General features: G+C 44.2%; 1 protein-coding gene across 11 annotated transcripts in view; it reads left to right on the top strand.

Annotated features, from left to right (window-relative positions):
- STXBP5L (syntaxin binding protein 5L) overlaps positions 1 to 19379 on the top strand; it is a 421232-nt gene that overhangs the window by 156921 nt on the left and 244932 nt on the right. The window lies entirely within an intron of this gene.

Raw genomic sequence — 19379 nt, 5'->3', positions numbered from 1 at the left:
TATGGGTTTCTTGTTTGTTTTAGGTTTTTCACTGACTTAATGAATGATGTAGCTGATTGCCTTGAAAATTTTTCTTCCTTTGTAGCTTTTAAAATCTGGTTTACGCAGAACACGATTCAGCAGAGTGCAGTTTGTGGTGCAGTAGCCTCATCAAGTCTGTAGAATCCATTTCTGCTTCCCACTAGAGATGGGCTTCTGTGACCTAATTGTACAGACTGGCACAATTAATGGTGGTCTTTTCTGACCTTAAAAAGAATCTATGATCTTCTATTCTGACCTACTGCACGACACAAGCCATAGTCCTTCACCCAATAATTCCTATATTGAAGGGAATATTCTTCTCTACCATGTAACGATGTGGAATCCAGATTTTTGACAAATTGGCCCTTATTTTCCAGTAAATACTGGTATGTTAACATAATAATGGAGATGTGTAATATAATTATGATGGGTAAATCTCAAATGATTCAGAGATTTGCTTTCATGATTAGTTTTGCTTTTTGAATGCCTAATATTTAGAAGTCTCTAGACCAAATAGATTAAATCAATGGTAAAATTTTTCAAATTTAGCTACCTATAGATCAGTCACTTTTAAATATGCCTGTATTTTCAGAGATGCTGAGCACTCAGCTCGCATTGACATCAGTTAGAGCTGCAGGTAGAGAGGAAGGATTGTAGCAGAGCAGCAGCTCTGTTATAGTTATGGTGAAGACCAGCTTTCTGTTTAAAGTTTGACTGTTCTAAATACTCTAAAATGGTATGGTTACTTGGATTGCCTTGAAATTTGGTGTGCCTCATGGGGATTCAGGGTCGGGTCAGTGATCCAAATTTAGAACCATTTAGTCAAGAGAATCTTAAGATACACCACAGGATGGGGGGATGGTAAGAGTGGGGGTGGGAAGCTTTTCTTAAAGTTGACTTATTCTGGCAACCCTTTTTCTGTGCACAGATAGAGCTCAAACCATGGCTTGTAACATTGCACTATCTCCAATACTTGAGGGTTACCCCCGTGGTGTGTATGGTACCCACCAGCCCTTTGGGGGCGGAATCAGATAAAAACATTGTTTGAAAAAGAATTTGCTTCTCCAGTTTGGCATGTGCCAAGCAGTTCTAAAGTTCACATGTCGAACAGATTATTCTCAGCATGCATGAACAGAAGATTTTTTTTTAAGGCTGAAAATTCTGTTACTAGCTGGATAGCCCAAGGGGATAAGCAGTCGTCCTTTACCTCTAACTTTTTGTGTCAGTTCAAGTCCCACTTACTGCAGAAATCTTGAAAAGGTCAGAATCATGTTGCTAAGATTTGTCAATGTCAGGTGTGGTGATTTGGTTGTTTTGAGTGAAAGTACTTTGATTACCTTTCTCCTCCTCCTCCTCCCCCCACAAAAGACATGTGATTGTTTCCTGGCAGGCGAGGGACATTTTAGTGTGGTGGAGTGAGGGGGAAGAGAAATGAGAACAGTTTGGGGCTGCATTGAGGGGAGGGGGATTATGGGGAGTGGGATAAATGAGGACGGATGGTGGAGAGGTGAGAGGAGTTGGGTGGCTCAGGTGAAGGAGAGGGACATGGGCAGGAGACATGGGGTGAGTGGCAGGGTGGCTAGGGGAGAATGGGGGCAAGATTGTCTAACCCCATGTTCTCCTCTTCTGTGTGTGTGTGTGCCAGGATCTGGGGGCCCTTTGCCCCTCTAAGGCAGTCTGAGTTTCTCTCCCTGCCCCACCTTCATGTGAGCTACAATCTGGGGTTCCTTGCCCCCGAACGGTGGCTGAGCCGCATTCACTGGTATCCTGTGAGTAAGTGTGAAGTGGTTGTTAAATTTCACAAGTGTGGTATTCTGTCAGGAGAGTACCCTAAGTGTTTGAGGGTAGAGCAGATGCAGGCAGCTCCTTTCCTGTACAGTGAAAAAGCAGAGTGCAAGTATGTGTGATAGGGGTGTTTTGGGTTGTCTCTCAGAGAGTAGAGTTAAGGTTACATGGGCATGTAACTTAACTCTGTATTCCTGGTTTTCTGAAGTTTGGGTTTTTTCAAACAGTGTTCTAGAAGGGCATGAGCTCTCACTGGGCATCCTTAATTGTGTGAACAAAGTTTATTGCCGTTTCGGAGTGTGAAGGTTGTGGACCTCTGGAGACATCCAGATACTTATGTGCAGTGCTTGGCAGAAGCCAGTGGTCGTAGTACCTTTCCCTATAACCAGTGATATAGGGAAAGGTAAGAGAGAGGCCCTGTAGGCCAAGTTTAGGCTGCTAGGTAAGAAAATAAAATCTAGGACTTCCATGGCAGCTTTCTCTGAACTGTTTCCAGTTCATGCATATGGCCAGTTAGACAGGCAGAACTGCAGCGTCTTAATGAGTGTATGAGATGATGGTGTTGGGAGGGGGGATTTCAGTTTATGAGAAACCGAGGAACCTTTTTGGAAAGAAGGAGCCTATACAGGAAGGAGGAGCTCTACCTAAACCAAAACAGAAGCAGATTAGTGGCATGTAAAATTAAAAAGGTCATAAAGGAGGTTTTAAACTAAGGATTGGGGGAAAGCCAACAGGTGCAGAGGAGCATACAGTTCAGACAGACATCTCTTAGGGAAGGATTTATTAAAGAGGATATTAGGATAGCCTAGTAAAGAGGAGAGGATAGACGTTGGTAAAGTACAGGAGAAACTGTCAAACAAGGAAGACTGAAGGTAGTCAATGAAATATTGACAAATTTTATGTGTTTGTGTGCAAATACTAGAAATCTAAATACTAAGATCTGTGAACTTGATTGCCTGGCATTCAGTGAGGATATTGATATAATAGGCATCACAGTTACTTGGTAGAATAATAGTAATCAATGGGACATGGTGAGACCTGGATACAAAATATAGAGGAATGTCAGAATAGGTTGTGCTTACAGGGGAGTGGCACTATATGTGAAAGAAAGCATAGAGTTAAATATACTAAAAATCTTAAATGAAACAAACTGTACTATAGAATCTCTATGGATAGAAGTTCCATGCTTGAATAAGAGTATAGCAGTAGGAACACACTAACAACCACCTGAGCAGGATGGCGATTGTGATTGTGAAATGCTAAAAGAGATTAGAAAGGCTACAAAAAATTTCTCCCCAAAGCCCCCATCAATAATAGGGGATTTCAACTATCCCCATATTGACTGAGTACGTGTCACCTCAGGACTGGATGCAGAGAAAAAATTTCTAGACACATTAAATGACTGCTTCTTGGAGCAACTGGTCCTGGAACCCACAAGGGAAGAAGCAATTCTTGATTTAGTCCTAAGTGGAGTGCAGGATCTGGGCCAAGAGGTGAATATAGCTGAACCGCTCCATAATAGCAACCATAATGTAATTAAATTTAATGTCCTTGTGGGGGAGGAGGGAAACAAAAGCCCACCACACTTCATGTCAAAAAGGGGAACTACACAAAAATGACCAAGCTAGTTAAACAGAAACTACAAGGAACAGGCATGAATAAAATGCCTGCAAGCTGCTTGGAAACTATTAAAAAACACCATGTTAGAGGCTTAAATTAAATGTATACCCCAAATTAAAAAAAGACCAAAAATGCCATCATGGCTAAACAGCAGAGGAAATGAAATGGTTAGAGAAAAAAAGGCATCTTTTAAAAATTGGAAAGTCAATGATATTGAGGAAAATAGCAAGTCAAGTATAAAAGTATAATTAGGCAGGCCAAAAAGGAATTTGAAGGGTAACTAACAAAAGACTCAAACTAACAGTCAAAAAACTGCAAGTACATCAGAAGCAGGAAACCTGCCATACAGTAAGTGGGGCCACTGGATGATTTAGTGTTAAAGTAGAGCCCAAGGAAGACAAGGCCATTGCAGAGAAGCAAAATGAGTTCTTTGCATTGGTCTATACTGCAGATGATGTGAAGGCGATTCCCACACCTGAACCATTCTTTTTAGGTGACACATCTGAGGAACTGTCCCAGATTGAGGTGTCAGTAGAGGAGAATTTGGAGCAAATTGATAAATTTAAACAGTAATAAGTCACCAGGACCAGATGATATTCAACCAAGAGTTCTGAAGGAACTCAGATATCAAATTGCAGAACTACAAATTTTGGTATGTGCCCTATTGCTTACATTAGCTATCCACCAGTCATCTAGTACAGAAGCTGATTTAACACCAATTTAAAAAAAAAAAAAAGGCTCCAGAGGCAATCTGGGCAAATCCAGGTTTGTTAAACCTAACTTCAGTACGAGGCAAATTGAAACTATACGAAAGCAGAGAATTATCATACACATAGATTAACACAATTTGTTGTGGAAGAATCAACACTGCTTTTATAAGGAGAAATCATGCCTCACCAATCTATTGGAATTCTTTGACGGGGTCAACAAACACGTGGACAAGGGTGATCCAGGGGATAGAGTGCACTTGGACTTTCAGAAAGCCTTCAAGAAGATCCCTTACCAAAGGATCTTAACCAACGTAAGGAGTCATGGGAAAAGAAGGAAGGTCCTCCCATGGATCAGTAACTTGTTAAGACAGGAACCAAAGGGTAGTAATAAATGGCCAGTTTTCACTGTGGAGAGAAGTTAATAGCAGGGTCCCATCCAAAGATCTGTAGTGGGACCAGTGCTGTTCAACATATTCATAAAGGATCTGGAAAAGGGTGAACAGTGAGGTGGCAACATTTGCAGATGATACGAAAGATAGTTAAGTCCAAAGCAGATTGTGAAGAATTACAAAGGGAACTCAAAAAACTGGGTGATTGGGCAACAAAATGGCAGATATAATTCAATGTTAAATGTGAAGTAAGGCACATTGTTAAAAAAATAACCCCAACGTATAAAATGATGGGGTTTAAATTAGCTGTTACCACTTAAGAAAGAGATCTTGGAGTCATTATGAATAGTTCTCTGAAAACATCTGCTCAATCTGCAGTGGCAGTCAAATAAGCTAACATGTTGGGAACTATTAGGAAAAGGATAGCTAAAAAGACAGAAAATATTATAATGTCACTATTTAAATCCATGGTATGTCCATACCCCGAATACTGCAGTTCTTGTTGCCCATATCAAAAAAGATATATTGGAATCGGAAAAGTGTAGAGAAAGGTAATAAATTATTAGGGATATGGAAAAACTCCCATATGAGGAGAGATTAAAAAGTCTGACTCTTCAGCTTGGAAAAGAGATGACTGAGGGGAATTATGATAGAGGTCTATAAAATTATGACTGGTCTGGAGAAAGTGAATAAGGAAATGTAATTTACCCCTTCGCATAACAGAAGACCCACGGATCACTCAATGAAATTAATAGGCAGATTTGAAATAAACTTAAGGAAGGTCGTCTTCACACAACGCACAGTCAACCTGTAGAACTCATTGTTGGGGATGTTGCAAAGGTCAAAAGTATAGCTGGGCTTAAAATAGAATTAGATAAATTCATGGAGGATAGGTCCATCAGTGGCCATTAGCCAAAATGGTCAGGGATGCAGTCCCATGTTCAGGGTCTCTTCAGACCTCTGACAGCCAGAAGCTGGGACTGGATGACGGAGTGGATCACTTGATAAATTGTCCTGTTCTGTTCTTTCCCTCTGAAGCATCTGGCACCAGCCACTGTCAGAAGAGAGGGTGTGGATTAGAGGGACCAGTGGTCCAACCTAATATGGCCATTTTTATGAACTGGACTGGGACCCAGCAGGGGTGTAGTGAAACAGCTTTCTGGCACTTTTGCTGCATGGGGGACAACATTAAATGGCATTCTCCACACAGCATGTGCAGGTGTAAGGTCACACAGCATGGAGGATTCCAATTTGTAGCATTTTGTGACCTTGCACATGCCTGAGAAGTCATGCTGCCAGGTGCATTCCACTAGTGTACAGCCCATTTAGGACTGAAGAACTGGGTTTAAATCCCAACTCTACTACATACTTCACATGTGATCTTTAGTAAGTCAGTTAATCTTTCTGTGCTTTAGTTCCCCAAAATAGAGATAAAGGTGCTTCTGTTCACTGTGAGCTCTTTGGAGCAGGGACTATCTTGCAACATGTTTGTATAGTGCCTAATACAACCTTGGTTGGGGACTTTGGGTGCTACTGTAACAAATTATAATAGTACATATAGTCAGTACTTCTGAAGATCAGACAACTTCAAGTGATTGCTCAGGTGTATTCCACAGTAGGGGTGTGTGCTTGCCATGTGCACCGGTGCTGGAAGTTTTTCCCTTAGCAGTACCCATAGGGGGAGCACCGCTGCGACTCCTGGAGTGGCACCTCTATATTGCACTATAAGGGGAGCTGCGCACTCCTGCCACCCTCAGTTCCTTCTTGCTGCCAGTGAAGGAAGTCGGAACTTTGCGCTCCAGCTTTGCTGTAGCTCTCCTATTAGCCTTAGTAGTACTCGTCTTCTCCAGTAGTTGGATAACTTCTTTAGTTAGTTGCCTGGTGCGGGGCATGCCCCGTGCCCCTGGCTTCAAGTCATGCGACCCCTGTTGCAGTTCTATGCCAAGAAGCGACCTGCACACTCAGTGTCTCCACTGCTTGGGCGAGACTCATGTTACAGACCGTTGTAAAATCTGTAGATCATTCAAGCCTCGAATTAAATGAGAGAGGGATATCTGGCACCAGGCCTTGCTAATGGAATCTGCATTGGCCCTGGCACCAGCGCACCATCCGGACACAGCACCGGGCACCGCATCCTCGGTGCGGAGTGAGGCTCCCTCCACCAGCCAGCACCGCTCACCTGCTAAGAAGCAGGGAAAGACTCAGTGGCGCCGACAAAAAGACAGGGGTGAGCCAGACCCGAGTTTGGCAGCCCACGATCCCCCTCGGGACCCAGACCTCCGACTCACCCTGAGCGGAGTAGCCCAGTCCTGTCCACACGTGCCTCTCCCGTGGTGAGAATGCCATCAATGCCGGAGGCTGCACAGGCCGCGCATGACATCCTCTCCCTTCCAGTACCGGGAGCGCCGCTTGAGACGGGCACCCAGTCCCAAGCAAAGCAACCATTGGGAGCACACCAGCCCTCCTTGGCAAGACACAGTACCGCTCTTACGACACCATGTGGTCAATAGTGACCTCGGCTTTGGCACCCAGCCGCCCATCCCTGAGCTGCACCGCCCCTCGAGCAATTTGCACCGCCGGGTACCCAAGCCGGCCAGTGTCGATGGGCACCGTGGCCACAATTGCCCACCCAGGCAAGACCCCGCTTGGTGGCCAGAGCGTCCCACGCCCATTTGGTGTCCCCCCTGCGACAGAGTAAAAAGTCAACGGGTACCAAGCAGGAGGTACCAGGCCCAGATTCTGTCTTGGGGATCGAACCACTGGCACCTCCCAACGCCCTGGGAGCCAGACCGGCCCCCGGTGCTGGAGGAGACCATAGCGGCCCCTCCGCACATTCTACAGTAGGACTTTAAGGCCTATCAAGAGCTCCTCAAGCGGGTGGCCTCAAATCTCCAACTCCAGGCTGAGGAGATGGAGGAGCCATCGGACATCTTTTTCAATGTGCTTTCCTCCTCAGCACGAGGCCGTGTGGCCCTACCTCTCCACCAAGGGGTAGCCAACATATCGACTGCTCTATGGCAAACCCTAGCTTCCCTGGCACCTATCTCCAAAAAAGTGGAGAGGAAGTACTTTGTCCCAGCTAAGGGACACGAGTACCTGTACTCCCATCCAGCACCTAACTCCTTGGTGGTAGAGTCAGTCAACCACGGGGAATGACATGGTCAGTCCGCACCCACCCCCCAAGGACAAAGACGCCAGGAGACTGAATTTTTTGGGCAGGAAGGTTTATTCTTCTGCGAGCTTCCAGCTCAGGGTGGCCAACTACTAAACCCTGTTGAGTCACTATGATTTTAACTTATGGGGGTCTCTACCGAAGTTCGAGCCTCTTCTCCTGGAGTGGGACAAAAAGGTGTTCAAGCTCTGGTTGAGGAAGGGGCAGCAGCAGCGAAAGCAGTCCTCCAGGCCTCCTCAGACGCGGCCAACACAGCAGCCCATTCGATGGACTCGGCCATATCTATGCGTAGGGCATCCTGGCTTCTCCTATCCGGTCTGTCTGCAGAGTCCCAGTCCTTGATGCAGGATCTTTCCTTCGACGGGAAAGCGCTGTTTGAGGACCAAAGTGATGTCCGCCTGCATGGGATGAAAGACTCTTGCACCACCCTGCAAGAGTGGGCCTATATGTCCCACCAGCAAAGGACAAACCTAGGCTGCAGCACCTCCTGCTAGAGGCAGATATGAGCCCCCGGCTAAGAGACTGAGGGAGCAGAGACGCAGGTCCCAGTGTCAGTCCCGCTCGGCCCCACGACCAGGCCCCTTGAAGGGCAAGAAGCAGGGGAAGAGGTGGTTTTGACTCTTTGCGGGGGGGCCACCAGGCCTGTTGCCGCGGAAGCCCTCCAGTTAATAAAGTTTGTGTTCTGCAACCGTTTATCTGCATTCCGAATGGAGTGGTCCCATATAACGTCGGACCAGTGGGTCCTCAGCACTATTTCCAGGGGCTACATGTTGCAGTTTGCCTCCATGTTACCAGTTTGCGGTTCTCCCTTTTGGCCTTTCCATGGCCCCCAGGGCTTTTACCAAATGCGTGGCAGTGGTGGCAGCTCACCTCCGGAGGAACAGGCTGCAAATTTTCCCTTACCTGGATGATTGGCTCCTCAAGGGCAACTCATGGTCCCAGGTACAGGCCCAGATACAATTCCTGCTGTCCACATGTGCAGGTCTGGGCCTAGTGGTGAACAAGGCGAAGTCCACGTTAGTACCGGTCCAGCGCATACACTTCATAGGAGCTCTGCTAGTCTCCCTAGGGGCCACAGCCTCTCTTCCCCGGGACAGGTTCGAGACACTAAAAAAGTCTCATAGCCTTGGTCACGACCTTCCCTATGACCATGGCAAGAGTGTGCCTTCAAATCCTAGATCACATGGCAACATGCATGTCCGTGGTATGGTATGCCAGGCTCAGAATGAGGCCCCTCCAGCTCTGGTTGGCCTCCCAGTATTCCCAGTCCAGGGACAGCCTAAACAAAGTTGTCACGATACCACCCAATGTAGTGGCCACTCTGCAGTGGTGGTCCCTCCCGAGCAATATGCTGAATGGGATTCCCTTCTGAGAAATCTCTCCCTCACTAGATCTGGTGTCAGATGCCTCGGACCTGGGCTGGGGAGCCCATATAGGGAACATTCAAACCCAAGGCAGATGGTCGACCTTGGAATTGTCCCTCCACATAAATGTCAGGGAGTTCAGGGCAGTACACCTGGTGTGCATAGCGTTCAGTTTGCGCCTTCCCGGGAAGGCGGTCAGAGTCATCACGGACAACACGGCCACGATGTATTACATCAATAGGCAGGGGGGCACATGTTCCTCGGCCCTGTGCCGGGAAGCCCTGGACCTATGGGAGTTTTGCATAGCCCACGATATCTCCCTACAGGCCTTTCACCTACTTGGTGCGCGCAATGTGCGAGCCGATCACCTCAGCAAGGTGTTTTCCTGCTAGTACGAGTGGTCACTCCACTGGGAGGTTGCCCGAAAGCTCTTCCGAGAGTTGGGAGCGCCCCAAGTCGACCTCTTTGCTACCGCCCAGAACCGATGCTGCCCCCAGTTCTGCTCCAGGGCAGGGGCAGAAAGGCGGGTGATCTCAGACGCATTCCTCCGCCAGTGGTCAGGCCAACTGTTCTATGCCTTTCCACCATTCCCACTGATAGGCAAGGTCCTGCAAAAAGTGAAGGCAGACGGGTCGAGAGTTATCCTCAGAGCTCCGGATTGGGCCCGCCAACATTGGTACGGGACCCTCTTGCAACTTCTTGCAGCCCCCCGCGGAGGCTGCTGCTCCGCCCGGATCTCCTCTCCCAGGAGGGGGAATGCCTTCTCCACCCCACCCTGGCCGCACTTCACCTGATAGCGTGGTTGCTCCATGGTTAAACGAGGAGGAGGGAAGGTGTTCGGAGGATGTCAGACGAATTCTTCTGGAGAGCAGAAAGCTGTCCATGCAACAGACGTACCTTGCCAAATGCTCTAGGTTTTCTAGATGGGCAGGGGAACAGGGCACCTCCCCGTCGTCCGCTTCCCTCCAGCTCATTTTCGATTACCTCCTGTCCCTTAGGACCCAAGGACTAGCTCCTGCCTCCGTCAGGGTACATTTAGCAGCCATTTCAGCCTTCCACCCTCCTGTGCAAGGTCACTCATTTTTTTCCCATCAGATGACCTCCCACTTTTTAAAGGACCTAGATCATGCATTCCCATACGCCAGGGCCCCGGTCCCGCAATGGGATCTGAATCTAGTGCTATCTCGCCTCACGGTTCGTCCCTTTGAACTCTTGGCCACGTGTTCCTGGTCCCACCTGTCATGGAAAGTGGCATTCTTGGTGGCTATCACCTCAGCCCGTCGTGTCTTGAAGCTTAGGGCCTTGACCTTGGAACCTCCATATACGGTCTTCCACAGGGATAAAGTCCAGCTTTGCCCACACCCTGCGTTTCTCCCGAAGTGGTCCCCGCCTTCCATTTGGATCAGGACATTTTCCTTCCAGTACTCTGTCCTAAGCCCCATTCCTCCAACGAGGAATGCCGCCTACACACGCTAGACGTATGTAGAGCACTGGCCTTTTACCTGGACTGAACCAGGCCGTTCAGGAAATCGCATGGGGGGCAATCAGTTTCCACCCAGTGCCTTTCCCGCTGGATCACTTCATGCATACGCATGTGTTACGACTTGGCAGGGGTTCCCCCGCTGCCTATTGTAACGGTGCATTCTACGAGAGCGCAGGACATATGTAGGGATGCCACGTGGTCCTCTGTCCACACCTTTTCCTCGCACTATGCAATCGTCTCCCGAGCAAGGGATGACGCTGGGTTTGGTAGGGCAGTACTCCGTCCCGGAAACCCTTAAACTCCTACCTACCTCCATCAGATGTAGCTTGGAGTCACCTACTGTGGAATACACATAAGCAATCACTCAAAGAAGAAAGGACAGTTACCTGTTCCGTAACTGGCGTTCTTCGAGATGTGTTGCACAGGTGTATTCCACATCCTGCCCTCCTTCCCCTCTGTTGGAGTTGTCTGGCAAGAAGGAACTGAGGGTGGGGGGAGTGCGCAGCTCCGCTTATAGCACGATATAGAGGCGCCACTCCAGGGATCACAGTGGTGCTCCCCCGCTATGGGTACTGCTAAGGGAAAAACTTCCAGCACCAGTGCACATGGTGAGCACGCACACCTACTGTGGAATACACCTGAGCAACACATCTCGAAGAATGCTAGTTACAGAACAGGTAACTGTCCTTTTTATTTAAGTGTCTAGATGGATTTAGGTGCATAACTTCAGACATGCAAACTTGAAATTTTTGGGCAGCATTTCTTGATATAAGAAACATGTCCCAAATAAACCATATAATCTAGAGGGAAACAAAGAGGATTACCTTAACTCTACTCTAGGAGTAGAATTGAAAATCTCATGGAAATAGTCTTGTCTGTGAGCCTTATTATTATTTGACATTTATATTGCAGACGTTCCTAGAGGCTATCTAGTTTTGGAGCTCTGTTGTACTAGGTGCTGTACGAACATACAGAAAATGCGAGCCGTGCCCCAAAGCCTGCAATCTAAAAAATAAGTCTGACACCTATGTCAAGTGGGTTGGGGTGGGAGGGTGGAAAACAGCGTAACAAAAATAATAGGATGCTCAAATTTCTTAGTAAACCACAGGCAGTACTTCTCATCTTTCAAATGTTTTGCAAACACCATCAGATACCATCACGAGATAGGTATGATTAACTATATTTTATAGATGGAGAATCTAAGGAACTGAAGTAACAAGAGTTATTTTAGTATTTCCTTTTCTGGCTTTTTACAGTGCTATGAGGACAGTCTTCTCTGTAGCATTCTAATACTTCTGGTTTAGGTTTTAACTGAAGTCAGGAGCATCTTCAACAGCAGCTCTCTGAGGTGATTCCAGCTCATATATCCCAACTGCCACATGAAGCTGTTGTGCCATCTTCCTCCATTCTACCATATGACTATATGGATAGGGCATTTCAAGACTATTTTGCAGGATGGCAGGAGCACTGGAGATTCCCATAGCGACAGACAGGCCCATAAATTATTGGACATTTTACATTCCCTTTTGAAGGAAATTAATTCTTTGGTGCCAAAACAGATAATGCACTACATACTTTAAAAGTTTCTTGAACTATGATGAGATCATTGGGCATTCACATGACTCAGCCAAGAAGAAAATAAGCTAGATATCAAATGCATTCTAGACTACCTTCTACATGCCTTATCAAAGATCACCTGAAACTCCCAGAAAATGACAGAAATTCCACAGGAGACATTTCCCTCCCACTTCCCCCACTGTGACTTTAACTACATCACCATTGCCATCTTCCAAGAAGTCAGTTTGACGGTTACTTTGAGAGCTATTGGGAACTACTCATTCAGGATCTGTATCCCTTCCCTATCATGTTTGGGATCACTGGGTTTATTTTCAGGAAGCCTGGAAGAAGATTACATGGACCAGTATGTTTTAAAAATTATACCAAAAAGTCATTCCATCCAGTGCCAGGAACTTCCTAGCCCCTTTCACCTTCCCTGTCCCTCTCTTCAGGGACCCCTCTGACAAGAGACTATTCCATCAAGAGAATAGATCAGGAGACGTTCACAGGGAGGAGTTTTTATTTCTATTACTATCTAGTGCCCAGGAAGACAGGAGGCCGGTTCCCATTCTGGATTTGAGATCTGAACACCTTTGTCCACCACTTGAAGTTCAGAACTGTGACTCTGGCTACAATCATTCCAACCATCTATACTAGTTTCCAGCTCACGATTTCCAAGATGCCTCTTTTCATATTTCCATCCACCACATACAGGAGATATCAACAGTTGGTAGCTGGGAAGACACACTTCCAGTACAGAGTGCTACCTTTTGGTTTGTCAGCTGCCCCTGAGTATTTACAAAACGTTTGAGCATTCTAGCAGCACGTCTAAGGGGATGTCTACACTTCAAGCTGGGGGGTGTAATTCCCAGTTTAAGACGACATACCCTGTAATCGCTCTGACTGAACTAATGCACTAAAAATAGAGCGTAGCTGTGGCTGCATGAGCAGGGGAGGGGCTGACCATGCCAGCTGTGTATCCATCTGAGATGCTAGGAACATACACAGGTGGCCAGCTCCTCCCACTGCTCACATTGCCACAGCTACACTCTATTTATAGTGTGCTAGCATGATCATAGCTAGTGCAGGTCTGTCTCTTCGAGCTGGAAATTGCAGCCCCAGCTCCAAGTGTAGATGTAGCCTAAAAATTCAGAGCATTTTAGTCTACCCATACCTAGATGACTGGCTGTTTTGGGGAAGCTCTGCTCATATTCTACAGTTGTTAGCTATTTCAGGGCTGAAAATCAAGAAATAAATTTTCTATTCTTACTTCCACTCATAAAATAGAATTTATAGGAATGCTGATAGACTCCACCCCATCAAGGGGTGGGAGGGATAGCTCAGTGGTTTGAGTATTGGCCTGCTAAACCCAGGGTTGTGAGTTCAATCTTTGAGGGGGCTGGTTAGGGAACTGGGGTAAAAATCTGTCTGGAGATTAGTCCTGCTTTGAGCAGGGGGTTGGATTAGATGACCTTCTGAGGTCCCTTCCAACCCTGGTATTCTATGATCTAAGAGCCTATCTTCCATGAAGCAGATTTGATAATGTTACATGTCATAAATCAACTATAGACAAACCCCTGGACAATGGTAAGGACATGCCTATAGCTGCTAGGCCACATGGCTTTGTATGCATTTGTGAATCAGTTTGTCAGGCTTTCATTGTTTTCAGTGGTGTTTGAATTCCACTTACCAACCGAACATTAAATAGATATGGTGTTCGTATTGTTCTTAAATTGGTCAGAGAACCCAGATCAAGCCTGCAAGGGCATTCCTCTTTCTCCGCCACTTCTATTGAAGACCCTAATGATCCACTTTGGGATGTGGGACTCATCTGGACACATTCTCAAGTGTGTCATCAAGTGTCAGTTTCAGCCCTTCATCTACCAAGGCTTCAAAATGTTAACAGATCATATCATTAGACTTTTGCAGTAAAGGCCAGTGTTCAACCAATTGAGTTTTCCAGACACAGACTTTTTATTTATTTTTTTGCAACCCAAATGCACATTATATGCAAAATATTCTATTCCACAGAGGGTCATAATCCAGGATCTCAAATGGACACATTCCTCTTACAGTGGTCTCAGAGGCTGATGTATGCATGACTGATTCTGTTCATACCAAGAATGTTGAAGAAAATCAAGCAGGAATCAACGCTGATAATTCTCTTAGCTCCAGTTTGGCCTAGGTACTACTGGTACTCAGAGCTAATGAAGCTGTTTGCATATTCCCAAATAATACTACCACTCTCTTAGGACATAATCTCACAGGACAAGAGGAAAGACTGCATCTATACTCTGCATCTCACTGCTTGGATGTTCTCTGGTTGGCCGACTTAGAAAAGACTTGTTTCAGAGATGTGCAGAATATTTTAATACAAAGTAGATCTTGTTGAATCCTTTCTACTTACATGATAAGTTGAAATAGTTCTCAGTTTGTCTCAGTACTAGGGCTGGTCTATATTACCGTTTAAGTCAATGTAATTTATATCGCTCAGGGATGTGAAAAGACACATCCTGAGTGACGCAAGTTACATTGATCTAAGCACTGTCCACACTGATGCTATGTCGGCGGGAGATGCTTTCCCGCAGATATAGCTTCTGCTTCTTGCAGCGGTGGAGTAATTATGCCAACGGGAGCATGCTCTCCCATCGGCATATTGCGTCTTCACCGGACATGCTACAACAGCGTAGCTACATCAATGCAGCTGTGCTGATGTAGCACTTGAGTGTAGACTTGCCCTAAGTATCTCCAGCTCATGCTGATATTCCTCCTATCCTTGACTATTATTACTTAAGAAGTTGGGCCTTTCTATTAGCACACTACAGGGTCACCTAGTCTATTGATATACGATCATTTCAAGTAGCTAAATCCAGTTCTGAACAAAGAATGCGTCTGTAAATGTAAATGTTCACTAATTTCAAATAATCTAATTTTGATTACTAATTTTTTTAAGATTTGTTTCACATGTGATATCAACAAATTCAACATTTTCATCATGGCAAGCAATAAAAAATGAGAATAATATTCTAATCTCCTCTAATCCACAAGCATCCTTGATGTCTATGCCTAAAGATACTGTTGCAGGGTAAAAGATGTATTGTTTCCAGTCATTGTCTCCAGTTATGTCTGAATATTTTTTTTTGAATTTGAGCCCAGAAGTTATGAATAATGTGATGCTCCTCTACATAGTGATTACACTTACAATTTTGAGCAGCCTCAGAGTAAAGGGTGATTTTCAGTGGCTGACAAAACAGACAAATCAAAATGGATTTTTCACAAGGACACTGAAAGGCACCTCTGCCAAATGTTTATGTCCTATCTCCATCCGCTTCACTGACAGAGCTGTTTATAAAAACTTTTGGAATTTTTTTTTAGTGAGGAAGGTGGGGGGTGGGAGAGGGAGGGCTTCAGTTTTTCAGCCTCAAATATATATGAGCAACTTTTGCTGTAACTTTTTACGTTGGGGTGTGTGCGGACGAAGAATGATTATTTGGGCAGAGACCAGACCTAGAAAAAGATTGGGGTTCCTGTGCACTACTGCAATACAAATAATTAATATGTATTTTGGTCTTTGGGCATTAATGAGGCTCCTACGGCTTGTGCGAGCAGGAGAAGAAGCTGGTTGGCCCCTGAAGAACATCTTAAAACTCACAGGGGAAGTTTGGGTTGGGTTTATCCCATGAACCTCCTAATGCCTTCTGGGGGTGGGGAGGACTTTGTTGGGCCTCCAACAAGCTTAGGCAGAAGCTTATGGTGGGGATGTGAACCTTCTGGTTCCTGGGGGTGGATTTTGTGTGGCCCTGACAAACCTTCTAAAGTTTTATTGACTAGAAGTATAGAATTGACTATACTTGCAGTTCAATATTAAGAATGTTCAAATAACCAAGGTCAGCCAAATGTATTGTCTAAAGACAAAGCAATAATGTACAGGAAAGAAAGACTTTGGTCCCTCCCTGTACTTTCAAATCTTCCATTTTGAATATTACATTCCAAATGTTAAGGGTCATGAAAATACTGCCTAATCACAAAGCATTCATATATATTGCATTATTTCCTTGTATCACATTGCACCTTTGTTTCGTAATGCTCGTCTATCTAGTTTTTGAGAGTTTCTCTATTTGCCTAAGCATTGCACAATTCAGCGTGATCACCCAGTATATATATTTTATATTAATACCAGGCACATAATACCTATTAATGTGTGCTGGGCAGGGATGTATAATCTATATGCACCGGTTAACAGTTCACAAGACCTGGGGGTTGGAGAACATGTTAATGAGCCTTCTAAAATCTGTGGAAGGGACAGGGTGGAGTTTGAGGATCCTTGCACCCAGCAATCTAATGCTCACAAGGATGAAGGGCATAAGCCTTCTAAGGCTCAAAAGAACAAGTAGACACGTAAATGTTTTGAGGTAGGGAGAACGTTTTAGGTTGAGAATTATTGAGGCTTATAAATCTCATCATGGAGTTCATTATTAATCATGTTTATTATGCTAGTGCCTAAAAAACAATCAAGCATGGGGCCCATTGTGCTAGGCACTTTAGAAACACATTGAAGCAGACAGTCTCTGACCTGAATAATTTACAATTTAAATAGACAAGACAGTCACAGGGCAGGCAAAGGGTGTGATGCAGAAGCAGAGTGAACAGTGTGGTGGCAGCAAAAGACATGTTAGTTTCATTATAATTTTTTTTAGGTGGGTTCAATTTAGGACAGGCTCACCTAAATGGAAAGAAAAGTGAAGGGAGAGAGGATATTGAATGGAAGGAGGGTCAGGAGGGCAGGGCAGGGGAGAAGAGTTAGGAGGATTAGGTGCAAAGTGAAGCTGGAGTGAAGAGACTGAGGGAATGGGAGAGAGAGAGAAGGTCAGAGTTGGAGCAAACAGCCAATCAGTGCAGGGGAGAGGAAGTCCAGTCAGCTGTAGATAGTTCTCTGAATGTCCAGGGCAGGGGTTCTCAAACTGGGGGTTGTGACCCCTCAGGGAGTCGCAAGGTTATTACATGGGGGGGTCATGAACCATCAGCCTGCACCCTCAAAACCCCAGTTCTCCTCCAGCATTTGTAGTAGAGTTAAATATAAAAAATGTGTTTTTAATTTTAGGGTGGGGGCGGTTGCACTCAGAGGCTGGCTGTGTGAAAGGGGTCAGTAATGCAAAAGTTTGAGAAGCACTGTTATAGAGGATAACAGTATTGCAGGGGGATATATTAGAAGACCTAACAGAACTTTTAAAATTGCATTGTCTATGGCTGATATAGGATGGCAATGCACAAACTTATGCAACATTATCTGCTTAACTAGAAAATGCTTAAGAATATCATCCAGAATAAGAGACGGTGGAAGGCTGTTCCTCATCCAGGTTAGATCTGAATTGTGTCTACTGACTGAGCTTCAGAGTGACATGCAATAAGTCTAAATTAATATCTTTTGATAGGTTTATGAGGCTAGTGGACCCAAAGTTAATGCTATATTTTTTGCTGGCTTTACATGATCTTTCTTGCTTTGGCCATTGGTACATTAGTTAAAGTAACACCTTGGCCTGTACAGGAAAACTGGGCGGGGGGGACCATATTGTATTTCTCTAATGGGATTTAAATTTAGACTTGTTAAGACCTGCTATCTGTTCTGGCTATATTTCAAAATTCAGAGCCCATAATTACATTATGGTACCTTGATCCCTCTTATAGGGCAATAGCTGGGACCAGTGTAGAATGCTATTATCTGAACTATTTCTTTTGGCTGAAATATCCATCAAAGGTTTCTCTGGAATCTAATATGATGTTAGAAAAACCAAAGACTAAAAGAGTGTTCATATTTCTTAGGACATTCTGTTATCCTTCAACTCGAGAGTCCCTGAGGTGATTCTTACACAGTATTCACAGTGGTCAACAAGTTTAAATTGTATCTTCCATTTGTAAATGGAAAAGTCAACCACATATTTCACCTACTGTGAGGCACGTCCTTGACCTACATTTTGATTATTACAGCTTTTGCTGTTGTGCCAAACATTTAATAAATGCTGCTCATATTTGCATAGCATCTCTTATCTTGAAGGATCCCAAAGCACCCAATCTATATTCCAGTTATAATTTTTTCATAAATAGGGGACTCGTTATAAGAAACGTTTTTGTTATGTGGTTTGTTCTTGATAAAAACACAAAGAACAAAAAGTTTCAGTGCATTTTATTGTCAGAGCAAAATCTCAGATTTCCCTTTAAATCTGGTCTTGTAGTGTTTTGTCAATGCTTAGTTTAAAGTCACTATCATGACACTTAATCCAGGAACCATAGAGAAATGTTGCCAAATCATGCCTTTGAATTACTTGAGCAGTGCTACCAAAACAAAAAATGATTGCCTGCCACCAACTCACATCAAATTTAATTTGCCACTTATGACAGACTATTTTCTATTATGACCCCAACATAAAAAAGTCTATAACAGATGTGGCAGACTGTTTCTGAATGGCCAGCAAAGAAATTCTGGATGTCAAGAATGATAAATTAACTATTTAATATCTCCGTATTAACTGTTATATGTTGCTTCTATGCTACATCCTGTGTGCTTATTATATACAAATATAGAATATGCAGGAACACATCTTCTGTGCAAGCTGTTTTATCAAACTGTTCTCTGCAGCATGCTATCCAAGTTGTATAAAATATATAAAGTCAAAAATGACTAGTGACATCTGAAGAAATATATGTGTTAAGGCCTAATTCTTTTCTCAGATATATGTTATGTATGTTTGGAGAAATTACTTTGACTTCAAAATATTCAGTGCAAGTTCAACAAGTGTAACTAAGTGCAGAATTTGGTCCATGATCCTGAAATCTTTAGGTGAAGCTAATTACAAAAATTAAATAAGTAAACAGCATCGAACTCTTACAAAATATAAGAAAAGAGGATGTCAAACTGAATATTGTTATTGAGATCTAGAGAAACTGATATATACCTTTCATTTGCCGGGCAAAATGGAATATAATCATGATTTTAATTATTAGCTTTAATTTTCTTGCTATTGTTTCAAATATTTTAAAAGCATGTGCCAAATTGATTCTAGGTACAAACTCAATTGTCTTAAGAGGAGTTAGCCAGGAATGAATTAGGATCTCTGTCATTAACTTGCTTTTAATACTGCATACATATTATCATATGGCTAGATAAAGATAGATAAGATATAGTGTCCTAAACGTAAAATTGCATAACAGATTTTTTTAAATGAGAAATTCTAACAAAACAAGTATCAATTGGTCATGGAGAAAAATCTACAATTAATTGCA

Source organism: Mauremys mutica, chromosome 1, assembly GCF_020497125.1.
Source record: "Mauremys mutica isolate MM-2020 ecotype Southern chromosome 1, ASM2049712v1, whole genome shotgun sequence".
In the NCBI taxonomy this organism is placed as follows: Eukaryota; Metazoa; Chordata; order Testudines; family Geoemydidae; genus Mauremys; species Mauremys mutica.
This window is presented reverse-complemented; position numbering and strand designations above follow the sequence as displayed.